Source organism: Phaenicophaeus curvirostris, chromosome 23 (assembly GCF_032191515.1).
Source record: "Phaenicophaeus curvirostris isolate KB17595 chromosome 23, BPBGC_Pcur_1.0, whole genome shotgun sequence".
Classification (NCBI taxonomy): domain Eukaryota; kingdom Metazoa; phylum Chordata; class Aves; order Cuculiformes; family Cuculidae; genus Phaenicophaeus; species Phaenicophaeus curvirostris.
In genome coordinates this window covers 7,417,812-7,431,851 of record NC_091414.1, presented here as the reverse complement: position 1 = coordinate 7,431,851, position 14,040 = coordinate 7,417,812, and positions in this window count along the sequence as shown.

Sequence of the window (14,040 nt, the reverse complement as noted above, 5' to 3'; positions counted from 1 at the left end):
AGAACATGAAACTGTTGGAGTGAGTCCAGAGGGGGCCACAGAGATGATCTGAGGGCTGGAGCACTTCCCATCCAAGGACAGGCTGAGAGGGTTTGAGTTCAGCCTGGAGAAGGGAAGGCTGTGGGGAGACCTTAGAGCAGCTTCCAGTGCTGAAAGGGGCTCCAGGAAAGCTGGGGAGGGGCTCTTGATCAGGGAGTGCAGGAACAGGATGAGGGGGAATTGTTTTCATCTGAAAGAGGGGAGATTGAGATGAGATCTTAGGAAGAAATGTTTTGCTGTGAGGGTGGGGAGGCCCTGGCCCAGGTTTTCCAGAGCAGTGGTGGCTGCCCCATCCCTGGAGGGGGCTTTGAGGAACTGGATCCAGTGGGAGGTGTCCCTGCCCATGGAACTGGATGGGCTTTGAGGTCCCTTCCAGCCCAAACCATTCCATGATTCTGTGACTGCTGAGGGTAATTGATGCAAGTTGTTGAACCCAGTGGCAACACAATGAGTGTTTCATTAATGAGGGAATGTAGACTTGACAGTCCTAATAAACATGAGGCATCAGATACAATGTGGGACTCGCAGATGTCCCCAGACACTGGCAGAGAGGAGGGGAGCAAACACTGTGCTCTGTCCCTCAGCACATCCAGTGGCCCCTCTGCCTGCTGCCCCTCCTGCCGGCATCACCCAGGCAGTGCCTACTGGCTCTCAGGCTTGGGACAGATTGATCTTGCTGGGACTTCTCTTTGCAGGATTGTCACCACTGCAAGCACAGATGTTCTCACAGATGCACCGTACACCAACACAGCCAGGACAGTCCCAGCCCAGTAACCAACCTGCAACAGAACAGCTCTGAGACTCATTTGTGGTCTTTGGTGAGAAGTCACCCTGCAAACAAAGACTCAGCAAGGGCTGCCAACTTCAATTTTAGCTGGAGTCGAAAAGTATTTAGAGTCAGTTCTTCTTCATAGGGATGTTTCACCTGGGAAACAAGTTTTCCTGGTCTGGGAAACCTGGTGGCCACAGTTCTCCAGGTGTCTTGAGTACAACATTACCCACGTGCCACAGGGACCTGCCAGCAACCGATGGTGATGCCTGAGCTTCAGGTTTCGTCAGGATGGAAAGGGAAGCAAGATGGCACAAGCAGGTGTTGTGAAACCATGTGGAGTTACTCATGGCCAGATGCAGCATCACGAACCTGCTTTTCATGAGGAACTTGACTTGCTAATGAGCCCTGAATCTGGGTCAGGCATTTCCCACAGTAGGGATGGGTGGACGCGGGCATCGACACCCTAGCAGGGCACCTGGAGACACGGGGCAGAGCAGCCAGGTTGTCTCTGGCTGCGACAACCAGGGGTGGATTTCTTGTAAAGGAACCTTTGGCTTCTGCCTCCTGCCAGTTTCAGCAGGCTGGGTGTGTGTCCCCGCTGGCTGAGAGCAGCTGCCGTTGTGAATCTGGCCCTGAGATCATCACAGAAACTTGGCTCTTAACTGCTGATGCCTGATGCACGTGGTGCAAGTCCCTTCAGGCTCTGGCTGCCCCTGGCACGGCACAGGGTCACGGCTGCCCCTCTTCTCAAAGCAAAGGCAAAGCTGCTTTGGAAATTGTCTTCTTTTCTACAATACAAAATGGGTCAGATGGACTTGGTGATGCTCCTCACAATTTTTTTCTGGCATGGGGCAGAGGCTGACCAAAGCTGTGTCACCAACCGGACTGTGGTCCATGTGATACACAGGTAGGTTCTGCCCGAGCTGAGTGGCGCAGACACCTCTGAAGGCTGCACCCAGGTCACTGCAGTGGCTGTTTGATGCTCTCCAGCTGCTGGGGTAGAAAGACTTTCCCTCTCATCCTTCTGATGGCTGCTTTCTGCATGCTTGTGCTGCCACCCTCATGGGATGCTCCATCATCGAGCCCCACAGGGCTGCACCATGGGGAAAACAACCCGAGGGAGGGTCCTCCTTCTGCTCTCTGTGCTGAGCTGGGATATGTTTTGGGTGTTTATTATAGAATCATGGAATCATTAAGGTTGTAAAAGGCCTCTAAGAGCATCAGTCCAACCTCACCATGACTGCTAAACCATGGCCCAAAGCACCACATCTACACACTTTTTGAACCCCTCTAGGGATGGAGGCTCTACCCTTGCCCTGGGCATTCTCTGCCAGTGCTTCACCACTCTTTTGGCAAAGAGATTTTTTCCCAAAATCCAATCAAAACCTCCCCTGGTGCAACTTGAGGCCATTTCCTCTTATCCTGTCACTTGTTACCTGGGAGAAGAGACCTGCACCCACCTCACCACAACCTCCTTTCAGGGAGCTGCAGAGAGCAATGAAGTTTCCCTTGATCCTCTTCTCCAGGCTAAACAAACCCAGGGCCCCCAGCTGGTCCTTATAAGACTTGTGCTCCAGATCCTTCACCGAGTGATGCTCCGCTCTTTCCCCAAACTTTCCCAAATTAGGCGCAGCAGCCGTATTCATTTGCATGCACGGCTCGGCGCTGGATTTGAATATGAAAATGAGGCACTAAACACGGGTTAAAGAACAGGCCAGTGGTTGATCAGATCCTTACATCCTCTGTGCCGGCTGTGATGCCCTCGCCTCATTTGCAGGTTACTCTTTCCATGTAGTCCTTTAATTCCTTGATCCAAGCAGCATATTTAATGAAAATCAGTGTAAATAAGGCTCCTGTGGTTCTGCCTCTCCCCGTCAGAGGCCAGCACTCGAATTAGATGGACCAAAAAGTGCACTCAGCCACTTATTTATTTGTTAAATGACCCCAGCCTAGAGCAGGATTACAGGGATTAGCAGCTGAGCATTCCCCTGCCTACAAAACATACACAGCCAAGCAGCCAGATATTCAGCGATGGGAACCCTGTCCTCCCAACAAGGCAAGCATTTACACGGCCTCTTGGCTGCTTGCATCCCAGCCCATCTGTTCGGCTGATTCAGGGTCTGCCCGTCCTCCCGGGCTGTTTGGACCGCTGCCCCGGGGCAGGGGGGGCAGCCAGGCTGGTGCAGGAGATGCTGTCGGTGTCTCTGCTTGCAGCTCTCCTGGCTCACAGCACCGCATGGGCTCACAGAGCCTCCTCGGAGCAGAGGGTGCCAGGAGGGGAGGGCTCCGTGCTTCTACCAGCAAAGCAGGTGGCATTGTTTTAGCAAGGAGGCCCTTCCTGGTGTACCGCCTGCAGATTTAGGAAGGAGGATGAAGTGTAGTCTGAAGTTATTGGAATAAAACATGGCTAGGAGGGATGTACGGGGTTACAAAGTCACTGATGCTTTTCTGGACCTCAGAAGATACCTGAGCATCTTCTGTGGGAGCATCACTGGGACATGGTGCTCAGCATGCAAGGTCGTGGAAACAGGTAGGAGATGCCCACACCTGCAAAATAAAATCATGGTGGGGCATGGGATCATAGAATGGTTTGGGTTGGAAGGGACCTCACAGCCCATCCAGTTTGACCCCCTTGCCATGGGCAGGGACACCTCCCACTGGATCAGGTTGCCCACGGGTCCTGCATGGAAGAAAACACCTCAGTTGCTGTTGTTACCAACTCACGGAGGATGGAGAAGGATTTCAACCCAGACCTGAGCAGCCTAAAGGGCTGGGCTGGCTCTGAGCCACACGGAGCAGGAGCTAGAGCCATCCTCGTGTCTGCCCCCATGGAGGGTGACTCCTGGGTGCAGCACCAGGGAAAAACCTGTCCTCCAGCCAGGAGGTGGAGGGTTGATGTGTGGTTACCAGAGGACCAGCCAGGCCAGCAGTGAGTGCTGGGATTCACGGTCGTGCTGGCAGCCCCCTCGGCTGAGCTGGGCATGTGGGATGGCTCCACATGGGGTGATGCGGGCAGGATAGACAGAGTGTGGGCAGGATGGAGAGAAGCTCCAGGGGTTCAAGGTGTTTGAAAGGGCTTTGTTCCTTTGCTGCTGGGAGGATGGCCACAAAGATTGATCTGAGGGCTGGAGCACCTCCTGTACAAGGACAAGCTGAGAGAGTTGGGAGTGTTCAGCCTGGAGACAAGAAGGTTCTGGGGACAACATTCTGTGATTCTATGATGCTGAGGACTAGAAAGCATTCACAAGCTGTGGCAGAGCTAGGCTGGCCTGTGGGTCCCCCATTCCATGATTCCTGTCGGGAGCTGCATCCCATGAATGCCGATCCCACAGCTCTGCCTGCTGTCAGCTCCGCTCCGTGCCTGCCTGGTACGGGGTAAGGACCACAGCAGGGAGAGGGGAGCTGCCCAGCCCAGTCTCTGTGCCAGGGAAGCCCGCTTGGCGTAACAAGTTTTCACTGACACCTTTTTTTTTTTTTTTCTTCACTGGAAGCCTTCCAGCAGTGTTTACATTGCTCTCCGCTGAGCAGAGTGAGGCCAGCTCCCTGCCTGCTCCTCACTCTGAGCAGACAGCTGGCTCCTGCCCTGAGCTGGCCTCCTCGGCTGCGTGCCAAGCAGGGAAGACGCGGGTCCCACGCTCTCACGCATGCTCGCACGGTGAGTGCGGAGCCCATGCAGCTGCACAGGGCTGGCACGACCGCTGGCTCCAGCCTGGCCTCCAGAGCAGGAGAGGGGCTGCAGTGGGAATCCCAGCCCAACAAAGGCACTGCTGCACCAGAGGAGGAAGAAGCATGGTCCAGCTCAGATCCCTGCCTCCAGGTTTTCCCATGGGGTCCCCTCCTGTGCCCAAGGGGTGGCACCTTCAGTGAGACGCCAGCGCCAGGTTGCACAGGCACCACTGACGTCCATCCTCCTAAGTTACAAGTGGGATGGTGAGAGGAAATGGGCTCAAGTTGTACCAGGGGAGGTTTATATTTGATATTGGATTGGGTATTTCTTGCTGAAAGAGTGGTGGAGCCCTGGCAGAGGCTGCCCAGGGCAGTGGTGGAGTCTCCATCCCTGGGAGGGGTTCAAAAAGCAAGCAGATGTGGTACTTAGGGACATGGTTTAGCAGGCACAGTGAGGTTTGGCTGATGGTTAGACTGGATGAGCCGGGAGGTCTTTTCCAATCATAATGATTCTACAATTCTTTGATCCTTTTGGTGATGTCCTAGTGCCTGTGGGGCAGTATCCCTCCCACTCATACAGCCAGATCCTCTGCGTGGAACTGCTCTGCAGTCCTGTTCCACTACAAATGCTTCCTAAGGAGCTTCCCAGGATGTATGGATTAAAGAATAATTTTCTAGAGGGACATGGGTGGTGGAATAAGGGAGAAATGATCAGAGATGGCCATTTACATTCAAGGCCAGGCTGGATGGGACTTTGAGTTGGAAGAGACTCACCGGATCATCAAGTCCAACCATTCCTATCAAACACTAAACCATATCCCTCAGCACCTCGTCCACCCGTGCCTTAAACACCTCCAGGGAAGGTGACTCAACCACCTCCCTGGGCAGCCTGTTCCAGTGCCCAATGACCCTTTCTGTAAAGAATTTTTTCCTAACGTCCAGCCTAAACCTCCCTTGGTGGAGCTTGAGGCCATTCCCTCTTGTCCTGTCCCCTGTCACTGGGTCTCTTCCAACCTCGTGATTCTGTGATTCTGTGATTCTGTGAGTGACCTGATCCAGTGGGAGGTGTCCCTGCCCATGGCAGGGGGTTGGAACTGGATGGGCTTTAAGGTGCATTCCAATCCAGATCATTCAGTAATTCTGTGATCCTATGGTTGGATGGAGGAACGCAGGAAAACTACTACATTTGACCATTTCCCTTGCTAATGTGTTGCTGCTGGTTCCTGTTTGGTTCACACCGGTGACACAGGGCCCTCTATCTTGACCAGGACAAGGTTCAGATGTGGATGAGCCCAGGATTCACTGACGTGAACGAGCACAACTTTGATTGCTGGTCTGTCCAGCCAGTCTCCAGGCTGAAAGATTGAAAAGAAAGAATTTCTTTCCAATCAAAGGATTTCTTCAGCCTCTAGGTTGAAAAGAAAGGATTGAGCAGCTTTTTCATTCAAGACTAATTCTTCCTTCACTGAACAAGACAAAAGCACCTGCTGATAATCTGGGATCTCTTAATTAAATACCTTGCAGCCTGAGTATGTATAACAAGGGGCAGTTGTGTGTTCGTGAACGGTCTTACTTGGTGATGTTTCTGATGGTTGGAGTTGCTTTATTTGCAACCTCGGTGCCTGTGCAGGGCCTGCTGTATGTGGCACATTATCAATCATGGGTGTGGAAAATCCCCCAAGCCACCAGGAAATGGAAACAATCTTGAATGCTCCTCAAGTGAAAGCACAAAGCCGTTCCCGAGACATTCCTTCAACAGTGAAATGGCTTTTTGAGGAATCCAGACAGATATAATAAGGGAAAAGCTGTACAGAAAAATAACCCCCCACCACCTGCAGCAACAGAGTATGATAGGAAAATTCAGAACAGAAGGGACTCTGGAGGTTTGCTGTTCAACCCTGCTCCAAGCAGGGTCATTCTAGGTTGCTGAGGGATTTTTTTTAAGACCAGTTGGATCTTGAAGGCCTCCAAGCACAGAGACTGCACAGCCTCCCTGGGCAACCTGCTATGATGTTTGACTTCCTCCACCGTGAACAAAATTTCTCCTATATCCAGTCCAAGCTTGTTTTATTACATGTCTGGTGTCTTTCATTGCCCTGCTGCAGACAGTTGTGAAGTGCCTGACTCTGCCTTCTCTCCTTGTAGATGGCCTTGAAGATGCTCCCTTGAAGATTTCTCAACCTCAGGCTGAATAAACCTTGTTCCCTCAGCATCTCCTGACAATGGCACATGCTCCAGCCCTTGGACCATCTTGGTGTCCTCCTCTGAACTCGCTTTGCTTTATTGATGTTCATTGGTAGACCCAGAACCAGATGAAGCACCTGGCTGCAGACTAATGGGTGTTGAGTAGAGGGAGGCCCAAACACTTCAGCTCCTTCACAAGCACCTCCAACTGCGTGGTCTCTGTCTCCAGGATTGGCTTTTCATCAAGGCAGAGCTGTGCACACAAGGAGATGTCCACAGAAGGCTCTATGGGAGATTCTGAGGACAACCAGTGGCAATCCTGGTAGGAGAAGGCTCAAAGCCACAGCCTGGAGGCTGGTGGGACAGACCAGCAACCAAAGGTGTCAATATCATGTCCAAAGGAGGTGTCACCAAAGGAGGTGACAGTCCAGGGAGATGGTTTTTCCTCTCTGGGAAAACACCAGAACCATAGCACCTGCCACTTTGCCGAAAGACTCCCCGGGGAAGTGGGAGGAGATGACACCAGCCAGGGTGGAGATGCTCAGCATGGGGAAATCATCTTGGCTGCAGCTGCTCCATGGAAGAGAGGCAGAGCAGCACCACCCTGCACGGGCATGGGGCCAGCGTGTCTCTGCACGAACAGGCAGAGCGTCCTGTGCACGCGGTAGACGGCGTTTACTGCAGGGTCACTGTTGAAAGCATTTGAAGAGCTTCTTGGCTCTTCCAGGCTGCTTTGGAGGTTTCTTCTTGCTCGGAGGCAGGCACCATTGCACCAAAGGGACTTGGTCACTGTGATGGGCATGGACTCAAACCCCAAACACACATGCTTTCACTGCATACTTCCTCAGGTGCTCACACAGGTGTGAGCTGCTTGCACCAGCTGTGATGAGACTGCCCAGCGTGTCAATGGATGTCCCCTGATGTAAATTTTTAGTTGATGCTGAGACAGGAGAGCTTGAGAGGAATCCTTAGGAAGAAATGTTCTGCTGTGAGGGTGGTGGGGCTGTGGTCCAGGTTGCCCAGAGCAGTGGTGGCTGCCACATCCCTGGAGGTGTTCAAGGCCAGTTTGGATGGGGCTCTGAACAACCTGATCCAGCGGGAGGTGTTCCTGCCCATGGTAGTGGAACTGGGTGGGCTTTGAGGTCCCTTCCAACTCAACCATTCTATGATTCTATGATTTTTTTGCAGAACAAAGTGCTTAACGCTTACCCCAATGATCTACGCCTGTCTTTCTTATGACAACAACAGGGACAATGTCCCCCTAAACCAGTACAAACTGGGGTTCCTCTAATTCTGCTCCATGTGTGGGCAAACATCTAGGAGGCTGATGGTAGCTGTGCTACCAATGACAGAGTGAGGTCTGTGCAAAGCTCTCCCATGTCTGCGTGTTGAAATACGGTGCACTACTGTTATTATCCAAGTCTAGAGGCTTCCATGCCACCTTCAGCAGACTGAACATTTTGAGTGTCTTCTTCTCTGGTGTCCTTCCACACTTGAAGAAGGCCTATAGCTATCTGCTGAGCTTTACCATTGCTTTCCTTCAGAGTCCTCTCTGTCTCTGTGCTGCCTGTAACCCTCAGCACAATGAAGGAGATGATCTGGAGGGCTCCTTGCTCCCAGGGCTCCCTATTTATGTTTGGACCCATCACCAGCCTCTTGCCATGTGCTGGGATCTCCTGAGAGCAGGACAGGTCCTGCAGCATTTCGGCATCACATAGGTGTGATACGGCTCGCAAGGAGAAGGGAATAGCAATTGCATAGTGCTGAGTTTCTCCTCGGCTGCGTTAGCTGACCACAAATAGGGTTGCACTGGCACTGTCAGGTATCTTCTGTTACAATAAAGAGGGAAATGGGAGGTGTTTTGCTTTGACCCTTGTAAGGGAAACATGTCAGTTCTCCACTGATGGACTGGCTGACCTCTTGGAGTGTCACCAACAGGGATCTACCCATGTCTGCACTCATGGCTAGTCCCCCTGAATGAGGATGTAGTGTATATTAACCCTACCCATGGACAGGTATTTGCCTGTGGATTCTCATCCCAAAGTCTCCTGACACAAAGAAGGGACCACTGGGCACTGGAACAGGCTGCCCAGGGAGGTGGTTGGGTCACCATCCCTGGAGGTATTTAAAGGACGGGTGGATGAGGTACTCAGGGTCATGGTTTAGTGGTTGATAGGAATGGCTGGACTTGATGATTCTAGAGGTCTTTTCCAACCTACTGATTCTGTGATTCGATGATTCTATGACCAGGTGGGTGTTGGGGTGGAGTCACATGTGGTGGAGGAGTGGTTCATCCCATATGATGTTGAGAGGAGTGGGAATGTTGTCCTTCTTGGTCCAGGATAACATCTTCTGCTGAGCAGGGGCTGAGAGCTGTTGGAGCTATGGAGGATGCTGGAGAGGGAAGCGGCTTGCAGGAAAGCCTGAGATGGGTGCTCAGTGCTGGGGCAAGAGTTTTGGCCCATGCCTTCGCTGCCATCTTCTCATCACACATGCACTGCTTAATCAGTTTGTTGACAGCAGCCCAGTGCCCACCTTTACAGCTCAGGGTAGTGGTGCATGCAGCAGTTAAACGCAGATTACCTGGCACTGGAACGCTTCATCTCATACCCACTGGTGCTTGAAGAGTTCAGTAGATGGTACAGCTTTTAAGCAGCTAATTGCAAAGCGTGTCTGCAATGCATCGGAGGCTCAAGACATCCATTTTGTTGTAGGCCTGCAGAAGAGTCAGTCATTCATCCAGATTTGCTGACAAGAGCAGACTTTGACACAGACTCTGTTGCTCAATGCCAAAGCCAGCCGAGCTCCTGATGGGCAAGAGGAACATTTTTAGGGAAATGCAGCTTTGGGGAGAGGAAAATCCCCAGGAACACAGCATGTAAAGCCCAGCTGCTGAGGATTTCTGCATTTCCACCGTTGTTTGGTGACAAACAGGCATCAAATGACAGCTTCTAGATACATTCACAACACGTCTCCAAAGTGCCAGACCCCAAGGAGAGGTCCACAGTTGGCTCGGGGAGAAATGATCTCCTGGATCCTAATTTACCTCCTCCACACTATCAAATGCCCATGGCAAGTGGAAGAAGACTTCTGTGGTGCTGGTGTGGCCAGAGATGTCCTGGAGCTTTTAAGCTGCAAGAGGGGAGACTGGGATGAGATCTTAGGAAGAAATGTTTTGCTGTGAGGGTGGGGAGGCCCTGGCCCAGGTTGCCCGGAGCAGTGGTGGCTGCCCCATCCCTGGAGGTGTTCAAGGCCAGGTTGGATGGGGCTTGGGTTGGGAATCTTGGGCCATCCTGACCCTTCTTTCTGCTGTCAGGCATTTGACACCCTGGTGTGCACCTCTCCCTGTCCCTGTGGAACCTCTCTGTGTGCCAGGCTGCCAAGGGCGTGCCAGGGTTTGCATGGGGATTGCGTGGGTCGGAGTTAGCAAGCGCTGGTGCCCATGTGGGGTGCGTGTGGTCTGAGGATGAGGTCTCACAAGCCCTTTCCTGCCCCTGTCCAGCAGCTCGCCTGTCACCCCTGTGCGCTGCAGCCATGCCCATCTCCTACACCACCCCTTGCAAAGCTGCATCAGGGCAAGGGGAAACTGAGGCAGGCAGGAGGGTAAGGAGCTGGTGAAGGCAGAATGGCTGCTTGGCTCAGGCTGGAAGCAAAAAGCAAGTGTCCCAACTGTCCCGTCTGTCCCCAAGGGGATCACAGAGCAGGTGACCACATCCTTTGGGCTTCTCTGTGCAGGGTGGGACCTCTCACGCCGTGACTCGAGGGCTCAGGCCTTGCTGTTTATTTGCAAAACTGCTGGAGATGAGCTGGCAGGGGAACACGGTCCTGGGTTTTGGGCCACGTGTCAGCTGGGGCGTGGGGAGCCAGGCTCGCTGCCGGATGGGTTCGCCGTTTGGGATGCCTTGGGACAGGAGGTCTGTGCACGGCTGAGCAACCAGAGCAGGAGATGCGTCTTGCTTTGGGGCGAGCAGAGTTCTCCTCCAGTGCTCTTGGAAAGCCTAGCGCCTCTTCTTCCTGAGGGCAGAGAACTGCACGTCCTCTCCCAGCTGACCTCTCTGGCCGGGTCAGCAGGTCCCCACTGGCCGAAGCCGCAGGAATGCTGGAGCACAGGCGTTCGGACGCTGTGCTGGTTAAATGCTGCACTCATTTAAAAATATCCTCTGACAAATACCTGCAGAAATGAGGGGAAACCCCAACCCCACTTAACCCTTCAAAAAAAAAGGCATTTGGAATTTTCCGCAGGTTGGAGACGTATTTTTTGGCGTCCCTGCCTTGGGGCTGCTCCAAGACCCTTGCCCATGGCCGTGGGGCTTTCGGCCAGCAAACCCCTCTGACAGCGCCTTCACAAGCCTGGCTGAGCAGGGAGGATGAAGTAGGAGGGAGCGTTGCCTGCCCAGGGCGGCTCTGCGGGGTGAGGCTCGCAGAGATGTGAGCACCCGCCTAAGGCTTCCCGGCAAAGCTCTGGCACAGCAGAGCAGGGAGCGGGTCCTGCGCTGACCCGCTCGGCCGCACCCTCGTCTCCGCCTTGCACCGGCTGTTTTCCACTTGGAGTTTGCAGCTCCCTGCGCTCCAGCCAGGCTGGCAATGCCTGCGTTGTTGCTTGGCATCTTGCTTTCCTCCCACACGGGTGCAGGTACTGCCCAGCTGGCAGCCAAGCTTCCGTGGGAAAGGGCTTCGATGGGCTCCGGGTGGGAAGGGACCTCTGACTCGCTGCAGGGGGTTGGACTGGATGACCTTCATGGTCCCTTGCAACCCAAACCATTCCATGATTCTATGATTCTATGACCACCTCTAGGACTTTGGCAGGTGAGAGATGTTCCCCAGCAAGAATCCGGGCACATGGTTTGGAGGTGAGAAATGCCTTTCAGCAGCACTTCTGCCTACTGAGGCTCTAGCTGTGGTTCAGAGCACTTGGAGCTGTGGATGAGAAGGCTCTGAAGCATGAACTCGCCACCCATCCAACTGGGAAAAGGAGGGGACACAGCGACTCAGCACAAGGGACAGTGCAGCGCTAGGGAAAAAAACAGTAGATCCAGGCTCAGGCACAAGATGCACTGGGACAAAACTGCGGTGTCCAGTCTTGGGGTGCCTTTTGGGAGCTGGAGGCTGCCCTAGGCACGACCACCCTTTGTGGGCCTCCACCAAGCAGCCAGTCCCCAGGCTGGGAGCACTGGTGTGAGGGGAAGAGCCACAGGGTTGCCTGGGGAAGGTGTGTGTGTCCCTGCCATGCATGGTCCTCCACCTCCCCCAGGCATGGCAGAGGGTCCCTAGGTGCTGGGATACCCCAGCCCTGCAGCACCTGGCCCTCCTGTGCCTCCCCAGCTCAGCCCCATCTCCTCTGCAGGCTTGCCTGGTGCTGTGGCATCACTGGTTGCATCTTTGCCTCTGGATGGGGCCTCTTCCATGTCCTGTCCTGTTGGTGTCTCCTGCTCTCCTTGCACCACAGGCAGGGCTGCCCAGGGCAAGCAGGGGCACTGTCTGGGTCTGTGTGTGGGACTGGGCATGGCCGTAACCCCATCACAGGGGGATCCCTTCCCAGGATCAGTGCAGTGCCTGTGACCTCAGGGATGTAGGATCCACCTGGGTCTGGTGCTGTGACTCTCGTGGTCACTGTAAGAGCCAGGTTTGTGCCCTCGATGGAGGGAACCTTTCTCTGGCGGCGATGCCCAGCTGAGTGTCAGCTGGCCATACTGAGAGGGACAGGAGCTAACCTGTGCTCATGCTGGTCCCCAGGCCATCCCCCATGTCTTGTGGCACATGCTGATGATTCCCTCATTGTGGTGACCAGCAGTGCTGTCTCCCACCCTCTGTCACTGGGTCCCTGCCCCACACATGCAAAAGGTGCTTCACTCCTGGCTGATGACTGAGCTGCTCACCAAGAGCTTTTGCTCTCCAGGGGGTGAAGGCAGATGTCTGGGATGCACAGCTGGTGTGATATAGGCACAAGGACAGCACCAAGGGGCAGCAGGAACCCAGAGCTCTCCAAGAAAGCGACAGAGAGCCTTGGCCTTGTCTGAGTGGCATGGAGTGGTTGGACTCAATGATCCAGTGGGTCTTTTCCAGCCTAGTGATTCTGTGTGATTCTGGGAGTTGGCTGTCCTCATGGAATCATCAGCATGGTTGGGAGGATGTCCTGAGCAGTGCAGCTTGAGTGCTGGATGCTGGATCCTGGTGCGGTGCAGGACAAGGCTGAGTGGCGGTGAAAGGGCATGGGAAGACCTGGAGCAAGGGGCCTCCAAGGGTCTTGGGTCATTTCTGGCTGCTGTGGGGACACCAGGATCTCTTTGGAGCCCACAGACATAAGGGCTCTGCTTCAAAAAGGGGGCACAGTTCTGCTGCTAGAGCAGCGCAGCTCAGGGATGGAGACTACCCGGTGGGAAGACCCAGGACCTCTGTGCATGTGCAGGTGTGTGCAGGTGCCTGCTGTGCCAATCCCTGCAGGAAGCATTTTCTGCTGGCTGTGCTCCTTTGGGGAGCCTCCTCCACCTCCCAGATCCATACGGGGTGTAAGACTTGCATCCCCATGCTCTGCTTTGCCCCATGCCCCACAAAGACCCTGCTGACCTGCAAGGAATTGTATATGTGTGTGTGTGTGTGTGTGTGCGTGCGCATGGACAAGGACATGAGTGGGCACATGTGTATGTGAGTGTGTGACACACGTGGGAATGGATATGAGATTGTAAACCTGAGGTGTCAGCAAGCATCTGTGTTCATGCATATGCCTGCCCGTGCTCCTAACACCCTGTTCCCTTGCTCTGGGGTCCTGTCCCCCTCTCATCCCACAGGCTGGGCACGTGTAGCCCTTATGTGCAGGCGTGTTCTCCCGCTCTCTTCCTTGGAGATGCAGGTATTTACAAGTGGAAATACGGAAGCGCATTCAGTCCCTGCTCAGTGACCTTCAAAACCATCCAGAAAATTCAGCTTGGACCGCAAGCCCAGCCAGATGGCCCTTCTCAAACACGCTGGCCACGTAAACTGAGGTTTTACTCTTGCTTCCAGCTCCAAGGCGGGCTCGCGAAACGGCATTTTCAGTCTGTGCTCTGGGAAGGCAGCCACGCAGCCCTGCTCCGAGGAGGAGGCGGTGGGGAGAGCGCCAAGCTGGGGTGGGGAGCGACAGCACAGCCCCGGGCTGGGGGACGAGAGGATTTGGGGGTTGTAATTGAAATGTGAAGCACAGAGTTAAGTTTGAGGATCCAACATGTGAGGGAAGGGGGCTTTGCAGGTGTCAAGGGCTGCCTGCCAGGGCAGCAGTTGGGTGCATGAGGAATCATGGAATGGTTTGGGTTGGAAGAGACCTCAAAGCCCAGCCAGTTCCACCCCCGGCCATGAGCAGGGACACTTCCCACTGGATCAGGTTGCTCCAAGCCCCATCCAACCTG